The following is a 14,822-nucleotide window of genomic DNA, read 5'->3' as shown; positions in this document are numbered from 1 at the left end:
TAATCACACTGGTGAATTCTATCAAGTATTTAAAGATAAATTAAAACAAATTCCTCACAAACTCTTCCAATAAATAAATAAATAAACAAACAAACAAATGAATGGAGAACACTTCTCAACTTATTCTATGAGGCCAGTATTACCCTGATACCAAACAAGAAAAAAAAATTACAAGAAATTAAAACTACAGGCCAGTATCTCCTATGAATATAGATGCAAAAATCTTCAACAAAACACCAACAAAACAAATACAACAATCTGTAAAAATGATCATTCATCGCAACAGTTTGAGATTTATCCCAGGGACACAAAGGTGGCTTAATATCCAAAAATAAATTAATATAATACATTAATAGACTAAATGACAATTACATGATCATTTCAATAAACACAGAAAAGGCATTTGACAAAATTCAACGTTCTATCAATATAAAAACACTCAGAAAACTAGGAATGGAAAGAACTTCTCAGCCTAATGAAGATCATCTTAAAATAAAATAACAAACCCCCCACAGCCACAGGTATCATAATGAAACACTAAAGATCTTAGTGATACCCCTAAGAGCAGAACAAGAGAAGGAAATCCAGGTTTGCCACTTCTGTTCAACATTGTACTGGAGGTTCTCACAGGACAATTAGGCAGAAAATGAAAGACAAAGAATCTGGAATTAAAAGGAAGAAATAAAACAGTATCTGTTTATATAAGACATGATTTTATATATAGAAAACCCCAGGGAATACAATAAGAAACTACTTGAATTAATAAATGAGTTTGGCAAGGTGGCAGGACATAAGATTGAAATACAAAAATTGATTGTATTTCTATACATTAGCAACGAACCTACCAAAAATGAAATAGAGAAAACAATTCCACACTTAAAGTAGTGTCGGTGGCTCACATCTATAATCGCAGGAGGCAGGGATCAGGAGAAATACTTCAAGAGACCCTACCTCAAAAACACTCAACACAAAAAAAGGGTTGGCAGAGTGAGGCCCTGAGTTCAAACCCCAGCACAACCAAAAAAAAGAAGGAAAATCTATAAAAAAGCCACTATATCCAATGAATGAAATTAGCAAAGTTGTTTTTTTTAGTTCATTACAGTCACAAACATATCAACAGAAGCAAACTTTGTATCCAAATGAAGAGGGCCTTTACTTATGAAAGGCTTCCAGGAAGACAAAAGTTCAGAGAAAATCTTTTGGAGAGAGCGTTAAGAAGGAAAACAGTGGCAGTCAGAAGCAGGGAGAGTATTTTTACATGAGGCAAGTACTTTGTAAAGCACGAGGACAGAGGGAGAAAATCCTAAGGACAATGAAGGTTGCACAGGAAAAGTCAAGGATCAAAAGGAGGGAATGACAGCTGACAGACAGAAGCAGTAAAAGCGCTCTGCTCAGACACGGACATTTGGACTTCACACAGTAAGAAAGCATAGGTTCTGGCTGAGGGGATGGCTCATGCCTGTTATCCCAGCTAGTCAGGAGGTGGAGATCAGGGGGATCATGGTTCCAGGCCAGCCCAAGCAAAAAGTCCACACAGGTTTTTTTAAGAAGGGAAAAGAAAATAGTGGGCAAGAAATGTTTTTGGCTGGGTATTGAGGGGGTGGGGGGAAAGGGAAGGGGCAGAGTGGGTGGTAAGGGAGGGGGTGGGGGCAGGGGGGAGAAATGACCCAAGCCTTGTATGCACATATGAATAATAAAAAAAAAAGAAAAAAAAAAAGAAATGTTTTTGGGGGAGCAACCAGGATTAGGAAAATGGGCAGAAAGTTATTTGAGTAATACAGACACAGACTGAGGATGACAGAGTCAAGATGATAACATGGAAACCGCAAACAAGTTCAAAGTGCAAGCATGGTGGCTCACACCTGTAATTCCAGCACTCAGGAAGCTAAGGCAGGAGGATTGAGAGTTCCAGACCAGTATGAGCTACCGCAAGAGCCTGTCTTTAAAAACACATTCAAAGCCACAGAGAAAAGAGCTAACCAACAGGGCAATGTTTCAAGATCAATGTTATTAGATTTCAGCATTCAGATACAAGAAGAATGGGTTTGCAATGATGGAACCCAAGAGAGCCAACAAACTGGCCCCTCTGGAGTTACTGTTCTGAAAAGCATCCTAAATGTGTCTTTAGACCAAAGATGGAAAAAAAGAGTTAAAGGAAATGAGAAAATGACAGGAAATATACTTTTTTTTTCAGTATAGTAAGTCCTGAGAGCATCAGCTTCCAAAGCAAACACAGTGCATCAGTACTGAGCCCTGGCAAGTTCTGGAAGCACAGGGTGGTGTCACAAAGTGCTGAGGCAGAGTCATAAGCTGGGAGGGGCAGGTCCCCTTTTTAAGTTTTCAACCCAGCCCTTACTGGCTTGAAATGTGATGTCTTTTGCATTTTCATTCTCTTGTTTTGTTTTTGTTCTTTCCACAAAGAGCCTTTCACAAATTCTGTTTTCTATTTGGTTTTTGTTTCATTTGGTTTTTTTGTTTGTTTGTTTGTTCTTTTGGTGTTTTAAAGGTAACATTTTCCTCAGGGCCCATCTGTCAGTCATGCACTATGGGGCATATACAAACCTTCTCTCTGCAGTACCCTACAGTCCCTGTCCCTGCATGGTTTAAGAGGCAGTAATGATTGTGTTGTTTGTTTAAGGGGATTGAGCCAAATTGTAAAATAAAAACATCATAACTGTTAAGCACATTAGTGTAAAAATATAAAACTTTTATAGTGAAAGAAGGGTGACAGGAGAGTAGATAGTAAAAGATTATTTTAAAATCTATTGTCCATGCATGATTCACCTAACAAGAAAAAGGTTCTATATTTAGAAGTTCCACAGGCATACGTGTGGATAAACTATCTCCTCATGAAAAGGATCTTACTGAGCACCCTGCACCATCAGCAAGATTTGCATAGGAGGAAGGCAGCAGCTCCTTGGAGAGCAGCAATCTCACCTTTTCCTTGGATCTCCTTCCTCCATACCAGAACCATGTATCTAGTAGCTGTTCAAGGCATTTCTCTTCATCTACTGATGGGGTGGGAGCGGGGTCTCTTTAAGTTAGGAAGTGTGGACCACTTTAATCTTTTGAGGCTCCTAGGTTATATATTTTTAAAATAAAGACATGCACAACAGCCTTATAGAAGTAAACTGCACTCATTGTTACCAAGCTCCCTGCCATCCATTATCTTTTTAGCCCTTATAATCTAGGTCAATAAATGAATACCCAGAACTTGTAGCTATCAACATTAATACAGGTCAATTAGCATCTTGCAAGTGTGATAAGCACTGCCAGAGCTTAATCATCTCCTCCCATTCTCAAAAATATCAAGCTCTGATAATGAAAAGCTGAGAAACATTGCTGAGCCAACAAGATACATTTTTTTTTTCTTTTTGAGATAGGGTCTCACTATGATTAGCCCAGGCTGACCTCAAACTCACAATACTACTGCCTCAGTCTCCCATGGTCTGGGATTACATTCATGAACCACCATGCCTCGCATCACAATTGTTCTTGAAAACAATTTAGTGATTGTAGAATTAAAGATGGCAAGAGACGGGATGGACTGGGAAAAGAGGGATTACTTAAGAATAACAGGCAGAGAAAGGTGACTACAAGGTGCTGGAGTTTGGATCTTGAATGATCCTCAAAGGCCCATGTGTTGAAGGCTTGGTCCCTATTGCCTGGCACTATTACAGGTGTAGAACCTTTAGGAAGCAAAAGGAAGTGAGGTCAAGAGGATACTGGGGCCTTGGCCCCTCTTCTTCCTTTCTCTTTTCCTTCCCTGTTGCCATGAGATGAGGGCTTGCTTTACCATGTGCTCCCACCATAATGTACAGCCTTGTCACAAGCCCAAAAGCAATGAGACAACTAACCATGGGCTGGAAGCTGCAAAAGTGTGAGCCAAAATAAACCTTTTCTTTCATCATACTGAGGATTGAACCTTGGGCTTCACATGTACTAGGTAAGTGCTCTACCACTGAGCTACATCACCATCCCAAGCCTTTCCTCTTTATAAGTTGATTTATCTGAAGTTATTAGTTACAGTAACAAAAAAGGAGGAAAATGGGCCAGATTTCCATTCACTTTATCTTCCTTTCTTCAACTCTGATTGAGAATCAAATCAGATTACAGCTAGTGAATGACTGGACACTTAAGAGTATTCGTAAAGACCTTCAAGTTGTAAGAATCGTCCTTCCCAGGACAAGTAGCCAGAAGTCCTTCTAGGTAGTCCTCCTTCCTGATTTAATCCCTTTCACTGTTCAGTGTCTGGCTCACAGGAGATTGAATCAGAACTGGCCGTAGGTAATCTAGAGGTCACTTCCTCCACTCTCTGCTCTACAGATAAACTGACATGAGTCACCACTTTCTAATTCCACCTGACATCATTTACATGGTTGCAGATACTCAACCAAGTATTATTAACTAGGAGTGACAAGCGCCATTCTAGTTTATGATTATCTTCCTTGAATGGAACTGTCTATGAATTCAAATTCATTAAATAAGGTCATTGTTTATAAGGTCATTTCCAGTTCTACGCTGTTGTGAGTGAACATCACAGCCAACGTAGGATCTGCTGGTGGACCTGTACCCTAACAGCAGCTTTATAAAGCATACCACCTGCTAGTCATCTTCTCCATATACTAAATATGTTCCTTCAGGCTCTGCACAGGCCATGCCCTCTGCCTGAAATGCCCTTTTTCTCACCTTCATGTGATCTTTATCTTCCCTGGGAAGACTTTCTCCACCTTGCCTAGTTGTGTTTATGACTTTCCTTTTCACTCCCTGCTCCACCCCTTGTATTACTGTAGTACTTACCATACCAAATAGCACTCACCTGGGTCTAAGTCTCTCTCACACACTTGGCCATGCATTCCTGACAAAAAAATCTCTCTTCTCATCCCATCCCAGTAGTCCTGGCCTTCCTATATGGCCTTCAGTACATGGCATGTACTCAAATGTCCAGTGAAAGTGTAGTCATATGCATCCTTAGCAGGTAACAAGATTTTTAAAGGAAAAACCGCTCCGATTGTTTTTACTAATAAGGATTGAGGACACCCATTAAACCCTACAATGGCTTAAAAAAACATTCACACAAAAAAAATTTTAATTACAATACTTTCTATAATCTATAATAAGTGTTTGCTTATTATGAGTACAAGAATATATATATATATATGATGTATAAATGCACTGAAACATCACACTGAACCCCATAAACATATACAATTATTTTCTGTCAACTAAAAAAAGAAAAAAGAGTTGTGGGTGTAGTTCAGTGATAAGAATGCTTGCCTAGTATGATCAAGGTCCTGGGTTCGATCCCCAGCACTGCCAAAGCAAACAAACAAAAACCTCAAAAATCTCTCCCATATTTAATGATCAGAACTAAAGGATTTTTATTTTTTTTTGTAATTTTTGGTTCTGGGTGAGGATTGAACCCAGGGTCTCACACCTGCTAAGCAAGTGCTCTATCACTGACCTACATCCCGACCCAGGTTTTTTTATGTGTTTTTTAATTCTATCTTTCCTAATTTCATTTGAAACAATTTTGAGGACCTACTATGTGTAACTCACTGTGCTAGGTGCTAGTGATACAAATGTGAATAAGAGACAAAGTATTTTTAGTCATGTAGCTGTTTTCTAGCAGAGTTACATAATATACAAATTAAGTACTTGTTTTATTACAATTGTATTAACTGCTCTAAATTTAAAAAGAGCCAATCTCCTAATCTGGGGTAGGGGTGATCAGGAAATCACTGAAGAAGTGATACACTAACTGAGCTCTGAGGACTGAAGAGGCATCAATTACACTTGGGGTACGGGCCTTCCAAACAGTAGGAACGGCATGTAGGGAACAGTTCTTTGGATAGGAAGTACATTCTGTAAACTTACAGAGAATTATGTGTCAACAGTACAGGAAGTCGAGGGAAAAGTAACAGGAAATGAGGCAGGGTCTTCACTGGGCATTCAGTGACCAAGACAAGAATAAGAATTCAGGTTCTTATTCTCATGGAGGGGGCGTGATGGCAGAATCTCTAGGTCTCATTAACACTTTTTTTTCCTTTCAGCTCATTAACACTTTTAAGTAGTAGACAGATAGGGTCATATTTGTCATTTTTTTGTTGTTGTTTTTATTCTTTGAGACAGGGTCTCACTATGTAACCCAGGTTGGCTTTGCATACTGGTCCTCCTGCCTCTGTATTACAGGGAGATGGCACTACATCCAGCTATAGTTGTTAATTAAATAAATGTTTTATATAAATGGTAAAATACATATGGAACATATCTGTAGTTTTTAAAGTTTTAAAGATTATTCTCAATACAGTGTCAATAATTCTCTGAGGCACAGAATTCCCTACCTGCAAAAGAAAAAAAAAAACAATTTATTGTCGGTATTTATTCAGCAAACATTTGAATGCCTACAACATGGCAGGCACAGTACAATGTGTGCCTGGAGATGCAGAGACGAGTAATCTTGTTCATAAAAAACTTACAATCTAGTGGGACAGACAGATCTAGAAACATGACATAACACAGCCTCTGCTAGGGATGAGTAAAGTATAAGGGAGCAGAGAGAAAGTGTATCTTCCTAGGACGAATTCATCATTTCACCTTTGTGTTAAAAGCAGTTTTTAAAAACATTTTTCACTACTTTTTGAATTCTCAATCATTCCTTTGGGTGGAACATAGCTGGCACCCAAGCAAGTGTCTACAATACAAACAAACCCAGGACTATTGACTCCTAGTTCAGAGGCTTACGTCTAGCCCCTGACTCTGGAAGGAAATACCCTAATGCCAATGATTATGCAACTACCTTGGAGCTCTGCTTTTGAAGCTGCCTTCAGAGCCAGTTTCCAAACCATGAAAGAAAAGAAGTCACATTAAATTCAAATTTTTTTTGTTGTTTTTTGGAGACAGGCTCTCACTAGGTAGCCCAGATTGGCCCAAAATGTTCATCTTTCTGCCTCAGCCTCCTGAGTGCTAGGATTATAGGTGTGCACCACCATGGCCAACTGCAAACTTTATTTCTGACTCGATCTGAAAACCCATAATGATATCTAATCAATTACTTATAAAAAATGTATTTCAAACATTATCAAGTTGCATACAGTAAATATCTACAACTTTCTTTTTTCAGTACTGGCATTTGAACTTAGGGCCTCATGTTTGCTAGGCAGGCCCTCTACCACTTCAGCCACTCCACCAGCTCTGTTTTGTGTTGGGTATTTTTGAGATAGGGTCACTCAAACTATTTCCTTAGGCTGGCATCAAACTGTGATCTTCACGATCTTTGCCTCCTAAGTAGGTAAGATTACAGGTGTGAGCCACCAGCACCAGGCAAATACCTACAACTTTTGTATGTCAATCTGCCTCAAAAAAGTGGGTTGTGGGGGGAACACAAAGGTACATTCAGTAGATAAGGAAATTCTATCAAGACAATAAAGAAAATATGCCAGAGGACTGGGTACACGGCATGTAACTCAATGGCAGACTGAGGTGCTCAGCATGTACAAGACTCTGAATTCAATCCCCAACACACACAAAAAAATCCAAAACAAAAAGCCATAAACTCTCATGAGTCATCATCTCTGTCCTCAAAAGAATTTTAGTTTCTAACTGGGAAACATTAAAAACAACAATTAAAAAAAACCCAAATAACAAAGTAGCATTTGTCCATTTAAAATACATATAGACTGCCTACTCCATGCCAGGTCAGAGGAGGTTTTAAGGACGAAAAGACTAAGAAGGTAAAAGCCTGTTACCAAGAAACTCAGTCTTTAGAGAGAAACTGACAACACACAACCAGAACAACCCAAGCTGTTGCTCAGCAGGTTACACACTGACAAGAGCAGCTGGCATTGTTCTAATTCATCAGACACCTATTCTTATTGGCCAGTGTCCACATCTTATCATCTCTGATTATAATCGATTTGTTATAAGTAACTAACACATGAAAAATGAGATAAAAATTAATGTTAAACTGGGCACACTGGTGTGCACCTGTGGTCCTAGCTACTCAGAAGATGGATCATTTGAGCACAGGAGTTTGAAGCCAAACCAGGCAACACAGAAAGACTACATCTCAAAAAAGAAAAAAATAATTAATGTTAAAAAGCTTCAGAGGAAATGGTGAAAAATGAAGTTTAGGGATGGTCCTGGGCTCCCTCTGGGTTTCTCAGCAAGGAAGGCTAGTGTGTAGATCAGGCCATGACCTGCTTCAAAGTTATTCCACATTGTACAGAACAGTAACTCTGGAGCAGGATGCAACATGATCTCCACACTCAGCATATGGATATGAAACTGGTTCAAGATGAGAGGAATGAAGTTATCAAAAGTGGCCAGTACCTGGAATTGTCCAGGTCTGGTCCCTCAACTGTTGAGGACATAGCTTAGCACTGTTCTGTCCAACATGGTAGTTACTAACCACATGTGGCTACAGAACACTTGAAATGTGGTGTTAATGTACATGAATGAAAAATATATTCCAGGTTTCAAAGACTTAATATGAAAAAAAATGGAAAGTATCTCAGTAATATTTTTTTACTGATTACATATTTAAATAATATTTTGAATACACTGAAGTGAACAAAATGCTACAAAAATCAATTTTACCTCTTTTTACTTTTTTAATGTAGCTAGTAGGGAATTTTCAATTACATATGTAGCTCATATTTGTGGCTATTGCCTATCGGAAAGTGGTAGTCCAGAGAACTTTAAATAACAAGCTAAAGAGTTTAAACCCTCTAGGCAATGAAATGCCATTGAATGCTTTTAAACGTCAGTGTTTGTGGGAGATTTGGGAGGATGCAAAAAACATAAAGCATTCTTTCAGGAAGATCAGCGTGGGGGTGAAATACTGAAAGCAGTTGTCAATGTCCAAAGGCTGCAAATGTCAAAGGGCAAGCAGGCTGCTGGAAGACAGACAAGGTCTCTTGAAGCACCATGCTGGGTGGAGAAAGGAGGAAGAAATGAAGAGCAGGCTGAGACAAGGGAAAACCAACAGGTGCAAGTGCTGACCTAAGCCTGGATAACCAGGGTGCAATGCTCTCCCACCCCAGAAAGCTCAGCATGGTTCAGGTTAAATCCAGTCAGGCTTAGTGGTAAGGGCTCACGGACAGAGGTATAAGTCAGAGGAGAACAAGACTGGTGTCCTCTTCAGCAATTTCAGATCTATCTCTATGTGGCAAGCCCTCCAACAGTGGGATGGAGTCCTAGAGAAAACCAGAGGTAGGCAGGGCTACCAGAAACTATAGGGTAACAATAAATAATAAAAGCAAAAGTCCAACTCATAACACAGTCAACAACTATTTTCTGGGAGTTTACTGTGTGCCTAACACTTGGACAGACTCCCGAGATATGGTAAACAAGCACTTGCATGCACAGGCTCCAGGTTTAATCCCCAGCACTGAGGGGAGGAAAAAAATGGAGATAGGACAAACAAAACAGACACAGTCTGGAACCACAAACTGTGGTGAGAACTGTGAAAAGTGAGCAGGAGCTCTGAGAGCCCTAACTGAGGGTAAATGGGGGTAGTAGAATGAGGACATAAAGTTTCTTAAAGGGCATGATTGTTGAAATCCCAGCACTTGGGAGGGAGGAGAATCGTGAGTTTGAGACAAAACCTTGTCTCAAATGAAAAAAACAAATGGAAGAAAAACAGCTTACATGTACTTCTGTAAAAATGTTAATTTTGAATGTACTTCAGCGAGGTACAGGTAACCTAATTACTAATGGCATTCTCCTTTTCTACTCCTACTGTGTGTGTGTGTGTGTGTGTGTGTGTGTGTGTGTGTTACTAAGGTTTGAACTCAGAGCCTTGGTTTGCTAGGCAAGCACTCTAAATTTGAGCCACACCACTCTCTACTTTTCAGCATCTTATCTGCCTTTCTTCCTCTGGGTAATTTAGGTGGCAAAGTGAAACAAGTGCAGGCCTTGAAACCAGACAGACTTGAGACTGAACTTGTGCTGGAACTTTCTAGCTATGTGGCCCTTAGAAGCCGCCCTTTTCTTTTTTTTTCATCCTCAGAACAGTAATGGTCTGTACCCCATACACTTGAGGTAAGGATTAGAAAAATAATATAGAGGCAACACAAGGTAAGATGCAATAAATGTTAGCTAACATTATTACTGCCATTTGAACAAATGGTTTTTTTCTAATTTTAAAACATTTTTCAGTGCATTTATTCCAGGAAAATTTTTTTTCAAGGGTATGACATTCATGTTAACACAGACCAACAGCCTGGAACTTATTTCTCTTTAAGTCCTATCAGAAACTACACTGCTCAAATAGTGATGTTTGGGACAAGCATTTAAAAATGGTTAAGGACTAAGAAAATATACAGGGAGCATTGTTATCATCACTGTACCCCAAGTAGGACAAGTCAGTCTGATTTGTACTCTGAATGCTGGTGTGTCCAGTGTACAGACCACATTTCTCTCTTCCACTACCTACCTACAGAAACACCACAAACCATAGCAATGCAAGACATTTACACACTACCCGAAATACACAAGTAGTTTCAAAGTTAAGATCACTAATGTTTTTCCAAACAAACTTACAGTACTGAAATCTCCCACAATGAAGAGAGAAATTACCATTATTAAACTCTCACCAAGTGCTAAGATGTGCTTGGAACTGTTGGACAGGCACTGACTCTTGGGTTTGCTTTATTCGCTGAGTCAAAAGTAATAAAAAAGCCAAGAGATACATGAGAAAGCAAGGGGCTAAAAGTCCCAGGTTGACGAACTGTGCGCAAAGAACTAAGAATAGGCTCATCCTTGAAGCACTTGACAAGAGGCTGTTATAGGGTGTCATTAGCCACTAGTGTATTTTGCTGGATCTTGCCATCATAGGCTAATATACCCTCTAGTTTGGATCTACAAGTATAGCAGACCACGGAAGGTGTCAAACATTCGCAGGAGCTGTTTGGAACACTGTCATTCCTCCTGCCCCCAGTTTTCTTGTCGAAAGACAGAATCGCCTCCCCAGGCGGCCGCACACGCAGAGCTCTGCAGAGAAGCAATGAAACTGGAGGATTCATTTACTCCATCACGTAGGTCCTGCGTACGCCTGCCCGACGCCGCGCGGGGACAGGAGGCTCCGAGGCCTGCTTCTCCCTCTCCGCTGGCCTGGCTCACCGCTGCGACGCGGTTGCGGGAGAAGGGCGGTGCCCAGAGGCCCCCCAGCGACGGGAAGCGCACTCGCCGCGGCCAGCCCACCCGGAAGCCCTCCCCTGGCTCACACCTGCCCGCGCGTGACGCGGGACTGCGCGCGCCCGCCTGGCCATTCGCGGTGCCCCGACGGGCGCGCCAGACGTCGCCCCGCGTCCCTCGCGATCCTGGCTTCACATCTATCCGACGCCGGCGTCGCGGCTCTCATCAGCCCCGTGCGCTCCCGCCCCCCCGCCCGGCCCGCTCCCGCTGCGCGCGCTCGCTCGTCAGGACACGCACACGCCGCGCCTCGGGGTTGAGGGGGAGGGGGTGCAGTCCGGACCGCGCCACGCGCCCCGGTGGGCGTCCTGGCCCACCTTTGGTCACCGGCTTGGACAGGCGGTGCGCGGGGGAGGGGAAGGTCGGCGCGGCCCACGGTCCTCACTCACAGCCAAGCCGCGCCGGTTCCGAGTGCGCGGTGTTCCGCTGTGAGACGAGGCGATGACTGCGGTCCCCGCTTCTCCGCAGGCTATGGAAGCGACGTCGCAAAGAGACTGAGGGGTGCGGGGGTCGTCCTCTCCTGTTCCACCTTCCTGAATCGCGGGGACCCCCGAAACTAGAAACAAAATAAACAAACTTTCCCCTCCGCCTCCCTCCCCCAAAACCACAACACAAACACTCGGGGGCCCGCCCAGAGCCCCACTTCATTGGCCGTAGGGAGGATGCCTCCAGCTCTCACTGGCCAGCTTTTGTGCCCATCAAGCTGCTATTCCGCCCCTCCAATTCCTCGCCGATGTCGTCGCCCCTCATTGGCTAAGTGCTTCCCGTTTGCTGAGCTAGGATTGGCCAAGCGGCCTGCGCCAATCATGCGGAGACACACCCCCTCAGCATCCTAGAGGCCGCTTCCTCGGTCGCGGACCCAGAGAGACAGAGGGGAAACTAGAGCATGATGGCGGCCGAGCTTGCTTGGCGCAACCATCCTCTTTTTTTCTGTTTCTTTTAAAATCTCATTAGTGCCTTCCCCTGGCACAGTTTCCCCTAAGCTCCTCTCTCCATCCAGTACTGCGCAATAACGGAATCTATACGTGCCGGCTTCTTGGTTTATCCCCTCCGAAGTGCAGTGTGGGCTAGTTGTACGTCATTGGACTGTCAAGGTGTCGCTCCCAAGTCACATCCTCAAACTATTGGTGGAGCAGACAGAAAGCCCGGCCAATAACAAGAGCTAATGCCATTGGTTTGACTCCACGGAATCTTTTACTGCTACTTTATTGGACACATAGGTGCTTCCGTCAGATCCGGATTCGCTGTGCTTCCCCGAATTGTTTAGCTGGGGCAGTTGGGAGCGTCTCCGGTTATTTGGCCAGTAGTTGACGATAATAATGACTACCATTTATTGTGCGTCTGTTTTGTGCTGAGTACTGTATTGAGTTCTTTACGGAGATTATCTGGCTAAATTCTAATTTTTACAGATAGAAAACAGATTCGACAGAGGTTAGGAAAATTGCCCAAGGTCACCCAGACAGAAAGTAGTTGGTGAGCCCTGTATTGTATCTAGCTCCGGAGTCTTCACTCTTTACCAGACTTTAGAATCTCTAATAGCTCAGAATGGTACTTGTCAGCCAACCCAACATCTTAAAAACGTTTCCTTCAGAGCCCAAGTTCGTCATTCAGTTTCCGGCAGTGACATTGTTAGAGATTACCTACGGAGAGGTTGTCATTGCTTCCATCGCATGCTTTCCAGTGCCCAGTTCCTTCTCACCCTAAATTAAACAACCTTGATCATTCCTAACAAGAAGGGCGTCTACATCTATGTTCATTTTCTTAGCTTTATAAGTGAACCATCCTTTGTGACCCCTCCCCTGAGTATTCATCCACAGCTTGTTCCTTAGAAAGAATACTCAAGAGTTGGAAACAAAGAGAAATAAAATCTAGAGAGGGAGAGAAAGAAAAAAAATCGCCTCAGAAATAAATAATTAATTGTGTGCAAATGGAACAGCCCTTCAGCTCCTGGAAAACTTCCAGGGTAGCTGATGCCCAGCAAGCCGTGTGCTCTTGGCTCATGGCCACTGGGTTCTTTTTCTGTGGCAGCTTTCGTCGAAGTGAATCCACATTTCAGCCAGGGGAGGGCAGGATGCTTAGGACCCACTGCCAGAGTGCCAGCCCCAAGCCTCTAGGACCGAAATAACCTCCAGGAGCACAGCCTTGGACTCTAGCCCACATTCCCTTTCGGGTAATTAACATTTTACTATCTCGAGCCCCTATCCTCTGTAGCTTCCTGGGATCATGGCCCTTGCTTCACTTCCTGAGCCAAGCTGTTGTGTAATCTCATTGGCTCTAGCTTAATAATAAAGCAACCACTGTAACAACAATAAAGCTCAACACTTACAGCCTTTCAGTAGAGGAAGACAAGGTATTTCACAAACAAGAGCAAATGGCAGAGGTTCCTAGGGCAATTGCAGGAAAGACAGAAGAAAGATCAGGAGTTGAATCATAATAAAGATCCTATGGGCCTGAATCCTTACAACTCAGTGCACGTAGTGCACACTAGCATTCCAACATGGGATTGAGCTGAAAAAACACAAAGAATGAGAAACGTTGAGGGTCCAAAACCTTCCTAACCTTCAAAGTTGGTTGGTTGTGTTCCTATTTTAACTCTCAAAATAATCGTTGGTTTTATAGTTATGAGTTCCTAGAAATACTGTTTCTTTGTCTGTGTGTTCCTTATGTTGCTCTGATCATAAAAGGCCCCCGAATAAATAATTATTCAGTGATCTTGTCAAGCACATTCCAAGATTACCAGGGTTACACAGGTGAATAAAACACCTTCTGTGCTGTCAAGGACCTCAATCTAGTGAGGGGTAGTCAACTGGTAAACAGATAATCATCACAGTGCAGTGCTGTGATAAGATGTCCTGAAAGGACTCAATCTTGAAAGGGACAGGGATGGCTTTTCAGAAGAAGTGACATCTGGGAGAACTAAAGGATGAATGTGGTTAGCCAGGAAGAGACTAATGATGGGTAGTGACCTGCAATGACTGCTTTCTGGGGGAAGGAACCATGATAGGAAGATCTAGCAGCATTCAAAGCTTGTTGTTACAATAATCTTTGTCTTTGAAGGCCTTGAGCTGTTTGTCCATTCCACCTCATTGTGTTTGCCCTCCTTGGGAGAAAAGCAGGAAGCTGGAAGTCCTGTACTGTTTGCCCACTTGAGAATAGAATATAATTTCCAAATAGGATTGCTGTTTTTATGATCATAGATGTAACATGGAGTAAATATATAACAATCAATATTTCAGACAATAGAGAAAGTTATAAAGTGGAAATAAAGGCTTCCCATCATCCTACTCCTACAGCCACCACCCAGTAAGAAGAATATCTCCCCATTCTTTTTCATGAATAGATATACACATAGATTTCTTCTTCTAACAAACAGTGGGATGTGGTGCAGAATCTTGTCTGGGCTCTAAGACCTGCAGTTTTGAACAGAACCTGTCTTCGCATTCTGTACAGATAAGGAAGAAGCCAATAAATTAATCAAATACTTATGGTGGAAGATGAGGGTTTTAAATTCCCATCACAGTAAATGTCAGGACTTCGGGGCTTGCCACGCCTGATGTGAAGGTGAAGAGGCTGGGATGTCTCCTGAACTCACCCTCACTGCCCGAGGTCTTTCAGACATGCCTATG

At 42.4% G+C, this 14,822-nt stretch overlaps 1 protein-coding gene across 5 annotated transcripts in view; it reads right to left on the bottom strand.

Moving 5' to 3' along the window:
• Positions 1–12,238, bottom strand: part of Tnrc6b (trinucleotide repeat containing adaptor 6B) — a 232,192-nt gene extending 219,954 nt beyond the window's left edge. Inside the window, exons 1-2 of one of the 5 annotated variants that reach the window (XM_074084538.1) lie at positions 12,017–12,238; positions 11,586–11,752 (exon numbers count right to left, since the gene is read on the bottom strand). The gene's annotated coding sequence lies outside the window, so the exon portion shown is untranslated. Of the gene's footprint in view, positions 1–11,513; positions 11,954–12,016 lie in introns of those variants that run through there. The other 4 variants (XM_074084540.1, XM_074084541.1, XM_074084537.1 and 1 more) reach the window with 4 other exon arrangements.
• Positions 12,239–14,822: the final 2,584 nt, after the last annotated feature.

The sequence above is a fragment of the Castor canadensis genome, chromosome 8, assembly GCF_047511655.1.
Source record: "Castor canadensis chromosome 8, mCasCan1.hap1v2, whole genome shotgun sequence".
Classification (NCBI taxonomy): domain Eukaryota; kingdom Metazoa; phylum Chordata; class Mammalia; order Rodentia; family Castoridae; genus Castor; species Castor canadensis.
Note: the sequence above shows the minus strand (reverse complement) of the source record. Positions and strands in the feature narration are given on the sequence as shown.